Source organism: Eriocheir sinensis, chromosome 51, assembly GCF_024679095.1.
Source record: "Eriocheir sinensis breed Jianghai 21 chromosome 51, ASM2467909v1, whole genome shotgun sequence".
Taxonomy (NCBI): domain Eukaryota; kingdom Metazoa; phylum Arthropoda; class Malacostraca; order Decapoda; family Varunidae; genus Eriocheir; species Eriocheir sinensis.
Genome location: NC_066559.1, coordinates 10,305,122 through 10,314,964, shown reverse-complemented (window position 1 = coordinate 10,314,964; position 9,843 = coordinate 10,305,122). Strand labels below are relative to the sequence as shown.

The following is a 9,843-nucleotide window of genomic DNA, read 5'->3' as shown; positions in this document are numbered from 1 at the left end:
TTACGGCGGTTTTTCCTCCTCCTAATTCCTGCTGCTGCCGCTGCTCTGCTAGGTTCACGTTTGCTGAGGTTCATTAATTGGCTGCTGCTGCTGTTGTTGTCGTTGTTACTTGTTTGCATGAGTTACAGGCAAGCTCGGAGAAATTGAGTGTCGGAAACGGTCATTGCGTCACCCAGGGCTTTGTTAAGTTGGCTTCATTTCCTCGCCTTTGTTTTCGTTATCTTTGCTTTCTCTCCCTTCCCTTTCCTTTCCTTCTCTTTTCTTAACTTTGATTTCCTCTCCTTTTCTTTCTTTTCTTTTCCCTTCCCCTCTCTTCTCTTCTCCTTCCTTTCCCTAACTTTCCTTTCTCTTCCTTAACTTCCCTTTTGTTTTCTTTCTTTTCCTTTCCTTTTCTTCCTTTCCTTTCCTCTTTCCATTTCCTTCTTTTCCTTCCCTTTTCCCTTCTTAACTTCTCCCTTTCCTTTCCTTTCCTTAATTCTCCATTCTTTACCTTTCCTATCCCTTCCTTTCCATTCCTCTCCTCATCGTATTCCACATCCTCCACTTCATTTCCCTTCCTTTCTCTTATTCCGCATCCTCCATCCTCACATTTAACATAGACTCACATCTCACACCTCTGCAAGCCATTCATCACTAATTTAACACTGTAATCATATCTCATACATCATCACATGCAGATCCACCTCACAGCCAAGCCACCACCATCACACACACTCACACACACACACACCACTGAATGAAACCTTGGACACATCTATTTGAGTGTTCATAATGGGGAAAGTTAGTAAGGTGATATGTGTGTTTTGAGGTCTATAGGAACAAGGAAGGAATTTTAGGCTTTACCACTGCATAGAGTAATTTGTTCCATATTGATCATGCTGCTAGTGGTATGATTTGGCGCCTCTATTTCAACTTGTCCTGACAGCTCCTTTACTTCTGTCGGACTGGAGAACACACACACATAACTCTGCCAGTCTTGTCTATCCATAGCTCTGGTAATTCTTCTATAGGGAAAGGCTATGGCAGAAGTCTTAGTGGAACAGTAGTTTGAATATTACAGTAATTTCTTTGTGTTATAATTGGCCTTTTTTTAACTTCTGGAGAACACACAAGTAATTCTGCCACTCTTCTGTCTATCCATAGCTCTGGTAACTCTTCTATAGGGAAAGGCTATGGCAGAAGTCTTAGTGGAACAATAGTTTATATGTTACAGTAATTTCTTTGTGTTAGTTTATATAATTGGCCTTTTTTAACTTCACAAATGTCTCCAGTGTGAAATCTAAGGCACAGCGGTACATGGAGGGTCCTGTGCACTCTGTCCCCATTGGTAACTCTTCCATGGAGGATAGCAGTGTTAGAAGTCATAGTGGAACAGTAATTTTTTTGTTAGTTTATATAATTGGCCTTCTTTTAACTTCACAAATGTCTCCGGTGTGAAATCTATGGCACAGCGCTACATGGAGGTTCCCGTGCACGCTGTCTTTGGCCGCCGGAGAGCTACACTTGTTCAACTAACTCCCCGTCTCCCACACCATTAGTTAGTTTGACACTCATGGCATTGTTCAAGCAGCCTCCATCAGCCTCCATCTTAACACTGCCTCACCCACCCACTACCAGCACTGCCAGACACAAGCCATCCATGCTAATCTTATCACACAACACAGGTACAGTTATGGGTAAAGTATTGATCCGCCTATGACTTTGTAGCTCAATTTTTACAGTGGAGGGCAAGGAGGAGGAGGAGGAGGAGGAGAGGGGGCTTGCTTCTTCATCACCTTTTTCTTTTTCCTCTTTCTACCGAGTCATGAGTAAGGTGGATTTTTACGTTTGTCTGCAACTGTACTGCTGATCACACACACACACACACACACACACACACGGCAAAGTCCTGGGTTTCTGAGGTGACTTACCCGCCACAGAACAGCAGGGAAGGTGACATTGGCTTACCACAACACACTATGAGAGTTTTAAGCCGGGCATCCATTGGTCTGTGGTCTGGGGTCTGTGTCTTCAGCATGCATCACATCCTGGGTTATTCTGAAGCTCAATTACCTGACCCTTCGATTTCTGGCAATATTACAATGGCAGAGAAATGTTGAAGGGTCATTAGATGGATTTCAGTCTGCTTCCATACTGGGTTATTGTGAAGCTCAATTTCCTGATCCTTTGATTTCCGGCAATATTACAATGGCAGAGAAGTGTTGGAGGGTCATTAGTTGGTTCTCAGCCTTTCTCATGTATCCCAGTCATGCCTACAGACACACCCCAGATCAAAGACACCACAAAGCACCATTAAGTTGGTCATCTCCGCCGGTCTGTGTTGCCGTTCCTTTGGTTCTCCGCGGCGTGTGTGTTGTGGAGAGCCTTCCCTCCCAGGCTGTTTGTGTGGCCCATCAGGCTTTAGGTACCATAAAGCAGGAGTAAAAATAGACAGTAACAGGTTTAATACATACATTGTAAGTTAACAGATTGAATAGTGAAATGACTTGCCTTAAATTTACACTTTTTACAGTTTAGCTAGCCTATGTAGCCTTGCCTCCATAGCTGCCACACATCGGAAGGTTCTGCCTTATTCGTCATTAGCTTACTGGGACATGTGCAGCAACACCACAGTTTTGACGCCTCCAGGCTGGGGGTTGGCCAAGGCCGGGGCTGAGCTAAGGCTGAGACTAGATATGTGAGGTATGAGGACACCATAGTCAAACCATTTCAAATAATCTGTTTGGGCATTCGATTCTGCTGGTCCTTTCCTCCCCTCTGCTCTGCCACACAGTCCCAACACCTATTTTTCCCTTTCATATGTTACCATATGGGTAGGTGTTGGGACTGTGTGGCAGAGTAGAGGGGAGGAAAGGACCAGCGGAATCCAACACCCAAATGGACTATTTGAAATGGTTGGACTATGGTTGGCAGTGTGGTAATGACACATGATGAGGATGAGTTTGGACTCCTCCCTCATAACTAACATACTAAAAGAACATTTAAGTTGTCGGCAGGTCCGCAGTTATGGAATGAGAGTGATGGGAAAACATTATATGATTCATGAGTAAAATAATAACTGCAAAAATGGCATTTTGAAACATGAATATTCATCCATAGCTTTGGCTCGGCTCCCGCCAACTCCTGGGCAAGGGAGTGTTGAGGCTGTGTTGTGGCTGCACGCCTGAATGGTTTGAATACAGTGCTATGGTGCGTTGCCTGTACAGTTTAGTCTAGACTTTTGTAACAAAAATTTAACTCTTGGTGATATAACTGGGTTTCCATCAGATTAATGTTTTCAACCCTTGTATTTAGAAAGGAAAAACAGCAATAGTAGTGAGCTACACTTCATCATGATCAAAAGATAAAAAATATATAGGACAGAAGGTACAGGCGGGGCCCCACCCTCACCAGCGTAGGGGAGAGAGATATAGTGTCCCCCACGTCTTGGGCCAACAGTACATGGAGAAGTGTGGCCGATTCATATCTCTGCCACCTTCATCCACCCTATTCATAGCCAGGTAGCCACTAGGCCTAGGCAGGGGGCAGCCAGTAACCCAGATATAGCCCCCTGACATGAGCAGGATTGAGCCTGGGTCGCCAGCATCATAGGCACTCATGCTGCCGACTCAGCTCCCCAGGTTCATGTGGGAAAGCTTTAGAAACTCCCTCACCCTCCCATTGAGCCCTGAATGCTGCTAGGTGCATTATTGTTTATGCCGGACATCATTAGTGGCATCAGCGGTTTGTTTCATCAGTCTCATCACGGCCGGACTGGCTGCAAGTTGTCTCTCAAGGGTGAACTGAACCAAAGTTTGAGTGCTTGGGCTTCAAGTGCAAATGTATGTGCTCCAGGTTACATCACTGCTATGTAGATATAATGTGTTTTGTAACTGTATGATATTCTTCAGACTTTACTAGGATTTATTGTTAAGTTGTAAGTTACTGACTAGCTGGTGATTGATGAGTGTGTACCAGTGTAAAGTACAACACTCATACAGTCACCTGTCCGCCAGTCACCTGCACCAGGGCACAGTGACCAAACTCACCCGCCCAGACACACAGAGGGTGCCAGCATGTTGGGCGTCACAACACTAATATTCATCCATTCTACTCGGCACAGGAATTTTCAGCATCAGAATGACCATATCAGATTTTAAACATTGTGGGCCAAATGTACTTAAGATAATCAAGCATTCTGTATGACACACACTAACCTTTGTGCCTTGAGAAAGCAAAATCAGTAAAAGAATGACCATACCAAATTATGTTTGCATGATAAATTCAAATGTACTTAACGGATCATTCTGCATCATTTTGTTACATCAGCATGTGTGGGTTTTGTTTCCTGGCAGCGAGGCTTTGTCCAGACATTAGTTTGGGGAGTTACTTCACCATGTTTTGGGCAGTGTCAAAAAGTTAATAATTGCTTACAAATTCTGCCAAAATCTAAGACAAAGTATTTTGTGGGTCCACCCCCTTCCCCCCTTTAACACAGCCTTGCTTGGCATGGACATCAGCTGAGTCCCTCCCTGGTAGCGGGTGACTGGCAGACACTGATAACACGCAGTATTCACTGTAGGCAATGAAGTGTGTTATGGTTTTATGAGAGTTAACCTTTTGTGTGTACATACATTGTATAGTTTATTAATTTATTGACTGTTTTAAGGCTCCCTCCTGGGGGGTGTAGTGTTGGCTGTAGCACATCGCTGGTCACAGTGGTGAGCACAAAACTTACACAAAACACGGGATTCTCACAACACTCAAAATCTGACTGGAAATCACTTGTAACTTAACACAGGACGTCCCTGGCTTACAAATGTCCCAAGCTGTGTGCTCTCATATGTACGAATTGATAGCCATTGAGTCAAGTTAAGAGATGATGTTTATAGTAATAAACAGGTGCACTACTTACTTGCTGAGGCAGAGCAGTGTTGTGCTGCTGCCAGTCAGTGCCCCCTATGTGCAAGTCCCCATCATGGGTCACCAGTGCAATTCAGACAGTAATCGTCAACTTGTAAGCACTCCAACTTTTAAATACTCAGTTGGCACACTGCTTGCACCGTGCCTCTGTGGTGCAGTGGTTCATGTCCCTAACTACAGATCTGCAGGTCTGGGTTGGAATCCCAGATGGTTGATAAATGGGTGCCTGGGGAAACCTGGGGAAGGTAAACTGTGGTGACCCAGATGTTGCACTGGCCGTGTGTTGGGTTAAGGGTTCTCCCACCGCAGGCACAAAAGGCCAGTGGGACAGAGATGAGCACCGAGACCTCTCACAGCTTCAGCATGTGCTCCTAACTTCACCTTTTGCACTGCTATTGTAACAAACTCATTTGTGATCCAGGGACGGCCTCTACTGTTATGCGTGTCATGAAAATGTTACTTCATGCAATAATGTAATGTTTAAACTCCCACAGGACAGATGGCTTGTTGTAACACACAGGTTGTGGCATCAGTAATGTGACCCAATGTGAGGTACAGCATTTTAATTAAAAGTTTGGTGCTTTAACCCCCAACACCTGGAATGTCATGAAAATAAAAGTCTAAATTGTTTAAGGAAATACTATACTGCAGGCACTTGTCATGGCCTCCTCCTCCTGTGTGGTCTGGGCCTGGGCTCCTGGACATCACAGCCAAGCCTTGCTGTACACATGGATGGACGGGTTTATAAAACATCTTACAAATAATGGTTTTACAAGTAACAAAAGTTTTCCTCTGTAAATCAAAGTAATTTTGAGGATACCGTCAGAGCCCCAGACCCTGAAAGCAAATTGAGTAACAAAAACCTTCACTTTTTGGTGTGGAAAATTGAATGCTAATAAGCAAGAATAAATTATATATATATATATATATATATATATATATATATATATATATATATATATATATATATATATATATATATATATATATATACATATATATATACACGTGTACATATGTGTATGTATATGTGTCACACAGGTATGCCCCTTCCCTGGCGAGTCATTACTGGCGGCATGAAAACCTTAGCATGCCTTGGTGCTCCCTCAATCCCTGTGCTCCTAACACCCAGCCAAGAAGGGCCTGGACACCACTGTTCTTGGGAGGCCATCACAGTGTGGCGTTACATGGCAAGACTAAACATTTCTTTGGTAATTACACATCACTCTACATGTTCTTGTAGGAAGCCCTGAACGAGGCATTAACTGTTGTTCATGTAACTCACAAAAACTCCTCCTCACCAAAGTTTACTGTAATTCTCTCCCTCATTATCTCCATCTCTCTCTCTCTCTCTCTCTCTCTCTCTCTCTCTCTCTCTCTCTTTGGTAGCTGACTGTCACCCAGCTGGTTCCTGTCTGTCTGCCTGCCCTGCTTCATGGGGAACAAGTACAGGTGCCTCTCATTTTATGTGACTTAAATTACCTGTTTGGGAACAATGAAATAAAAAAAGTCCAAGTTATTACTGACATTAACGTGAACCAACCCTTGACTTGCCACATACTCTCGTGTAAAAATCGGTGTTTAAACAGCATGAAATTCACTTTAAGTTGCCTCTTGGGGCGCTCCTGGCATGAAATGAAAGCTGCCTGTATCCACGATGAGTGAATGAGTGAGTGAGTGAGTCATGCGTATCCTCCCCTGTAAACATGGGTCAAAAATTTGTGATAAATGTACTGCCGATTCCCACTTGAGCGTTACTCTGTTGCACCGTTGCCAAATTGTCGTACTCATTGCAGTGCATTGTCGCAGTTTCTGGCCGATAACTGTTGCGAAAAAACAAAGAAACATAAAAAAATAAGTTTTAACGATAACTTCAATTGTCTAGCGTTATTTATGTGATTACGATAGTTTTTGGAGATGAAAATAATAAATACAATCTTCTGAGTACCACAATTTGGCAACGCTGCGAGTCTGTTGTGTGTTCTGTTGAGGAGGCTTGTGGGGCCAGGGTGGGCGAGGCCGTTCCTTTGTATACAAGGTGTGTGAGGTCGGCACCCTCAACATGCTGACGCTAAGTTTCCCGGACGATACTTTGTGTTGCATTGGGCAGTTTTGGCGATTAGAATTCCAGGTTTTCTATTATTTAAGCATCAAATGTGTGTACATTATTATAAAGTATATGACTGGTAGCAGTCTTTTTATTTTTTTAATATGTAAATGCAACTGTTTTATACATTGTGAAAAAGTTTCCTTATAATTATTTTGTATTACTGTGACTCACTGGATGCTCCAAGGATCAGGGGCACCAGTCTGCAATAATTTGTCTTAATTTGTTTTACAATACAAAATTATATTTTATTTTCCATACTAAAGCTTTAATCCTTAAAGTACTCTGAATCTATAACCAATCTCATCAATAAAATGTAACATTCCACAAGTTTATCATAACCTGCACAAACAGCTTCTTTGGTGTGTGACAAGACAAGGGTTCAAGGCACTCCTGGCTTCTGGCGCCGAGTCACAGGAACCAACAATTATTAACAGACTCAGTCAAGGTGTTTACAGCAGCACAAGGAATAGATAAGAGTGAGCCATGGCCACGAAAGAGGTCTGTGAGGGAATGTTAAAAATGGAGAACTCAGTTTACATCTGTGACTCAGAATCAGAAGCCAAGACAAATGTGTGAGATGGACCTGTTGTGTGTGTCCGGTAAGTATTGAAGATGGGCAAGTAATTCAGGACTGACAGTCACCTCAGGGCTGACATTTACATAAAGGATTACAGTAAGCCTCTACTTAATGTAATAGTTGTGGGGACATCTTGTTGTTATGTCCCAGAGTTCATCATGGCCAAAGGAACAGCATCAATAAAAGTACAAGTTGTTAGCGGCAGATACAATAATTAAGTATATTAATATTTTTAGTTTCAGAAAATATTACTCCATCAAATAATAACATGACTGGTATCAAATAAAAACAATCACTATTTTTCAATCTGGTGAGTTCTCACTAACCTTGGAAAAAAACATTCTTCTTAATTTTTCTTAGGATGAGAGGGGTTGCTAATAATAAATAAGTGTGTGTTCAGAGGCCAGCACCACCACCGCAGGATTCTCAGGGACAATAACTCCTGTAAAGAAAATACAACTGTTTAGTTGCCAGCACATCTTGACCTGCTCCACACGGGCTGCACACGGCACAAACAGCTGAGCCAAACACCTCAAGACAGATTACACTCACCACACACACTGCTATATGTACACCAAACACAGCATAGTTTTGTGTACACATACATCATGGGGGGAAAATGCAACACACACACACACACACCAGGGATGGAGTGAATACAAGAAATATGTAATCCAATACCAATACGAATACTTCAAATTCCAATGAATATGAATATGAATATGAATTGTAATATACTGAGATGGTTTTAATTTGAATACAAATAGGAATACTTCTTGAAAGTATTCATGAATACATTGATGAATACTTTTCATTGAAAATTACCTTCTCAGCATAACTTGTTGTAGAACTGTTCTGAAGTTATGCAACAATAAAATGAGCTCATGAACACACATTCAGCGTCCACACTGCCAAGTGGCAATGAGTCAGACTCCAGCTGCCGCCGCACTGTCCCAGTCTGCGAACCCTGTACCAGGGTCAGTTAGTAAACTGACCCTGCCCTCAACTATACACGACGATTACACATTCGCCCAGCAGGAGGATGTAGTTGTAAGTAACAATGGCTGTTATTTTTGATAATTAGTAAATTCTGAAGTACAGTAAACCCTTGATATAACGGACCTGCTTATAATGGATTTTGGATATAACTGACAAGGTCAGAGGGTCAGAAATCCACGAGGACCGACCGAGAAAAGTTTATGAATAAACCGCGCCCGATAACTACAACAGCGTCTGCTAGCCACCTCACCCTCCTCTATTCATCTGCTGTCCCATCCTTTGGTTACTGTAGTCTTTTCAGCCCACCTGATAAAATATTTTCCTTGATCCTTGTGGTTTTCCATTCAAATGAAGAACGTATTTACACCACAAGGAAGTCTTATGCATCAATCCAGGGGACGTAAATTTTAAGGAAACTAGCCAAGTGTTTGTGAGTGTCAGTACTGACACAGCTTAGGGGATTGCCCGTTACGTAGGTTAGGTTTCATTAGTTTGAACTTATTCGGCACATGGTGTGAGGTGGCGCAAGATGGGAAAGGGTGGTTGTGGGGGTGGCCCATTACGCCGGCCGGTGTTGCGAGAAATACCTCCTCGCAGAAATAAGTTACTCTGCTGTCCACCACGCATATGCACTGGGGGAATACACAGCAGGAAAAACATTAAATAGCCCGGTTTTGTTCTAGTTTGTCCACTTGTGATCTCTGTGAGCGGTGAAATATAGAAACAGTAAGCTAGTTGAACCTCTCTCTGAGAACTATTATGCAGCTGCAGCGGCGGGCAGTGGCGTGTGCACAAAAGGCATTGAAAAGTCAATTATTTAGTGACTTAGTTATTTGCCACAGAAACAGCAAGCTTATTATTTCATGACACACCTAAAACTAAAAAAACTAAAAAAAAAACCTTCCGTCTGCCAGTGCAAGACAGGCGAACTTGTAAAATTTTACTCGTACCCGTACAAATATGGCCCCCCTGTAGAACCCCACTGCCAACCTGGCAGCCTCAATGCCTCGCAGTGTGCTGTGCGGCTATACAGACAACGTGCAGACAACATACACAATGAAAAGAAATACATACCTACTATATTTAAGTTTCCGCCGCTTATGATGGACTTTCGGCATTAATGGACTAAGTTCCCCCTCAATTAGTCCGTTATATCGAGGGTTTACTGTATTCGTAAGATTATTCGCAGATTACGAATACTTTCCCCTTGTATTTGAATACAAATGAGAATACTTTGATTTCATTCAATATTCAT

At 42.6% G+C, this 9,843-nt stretch overlaps 1 protein-coding gene across 6 annotated transcripts in view; it reads right to left on the bottom strand.

The window, feature by feature from the left end:
• Positions 1 to 595: 595 nt before the first annotated feature.
• The window catches only part of LOC126982679 (BRISC and BRCA1-A complex member 2-like), a 187,082-nt gene continuing 177,834 nt past the window's right edge, over positions 596 to 9,843 (bottom strand). For all 6 annotated transcript variants that reach the window (XM_050834949.1, XM_050834950.1, XM_050834954.1 and 3 more), the window contains one exon: positions 596 to 8,031. The gene's annotated coding sequence lies outside the window, so the exon portion shown is untranslated. The remainder of the gene's footprint in view (positions 8,032 to 9,843) is intronic.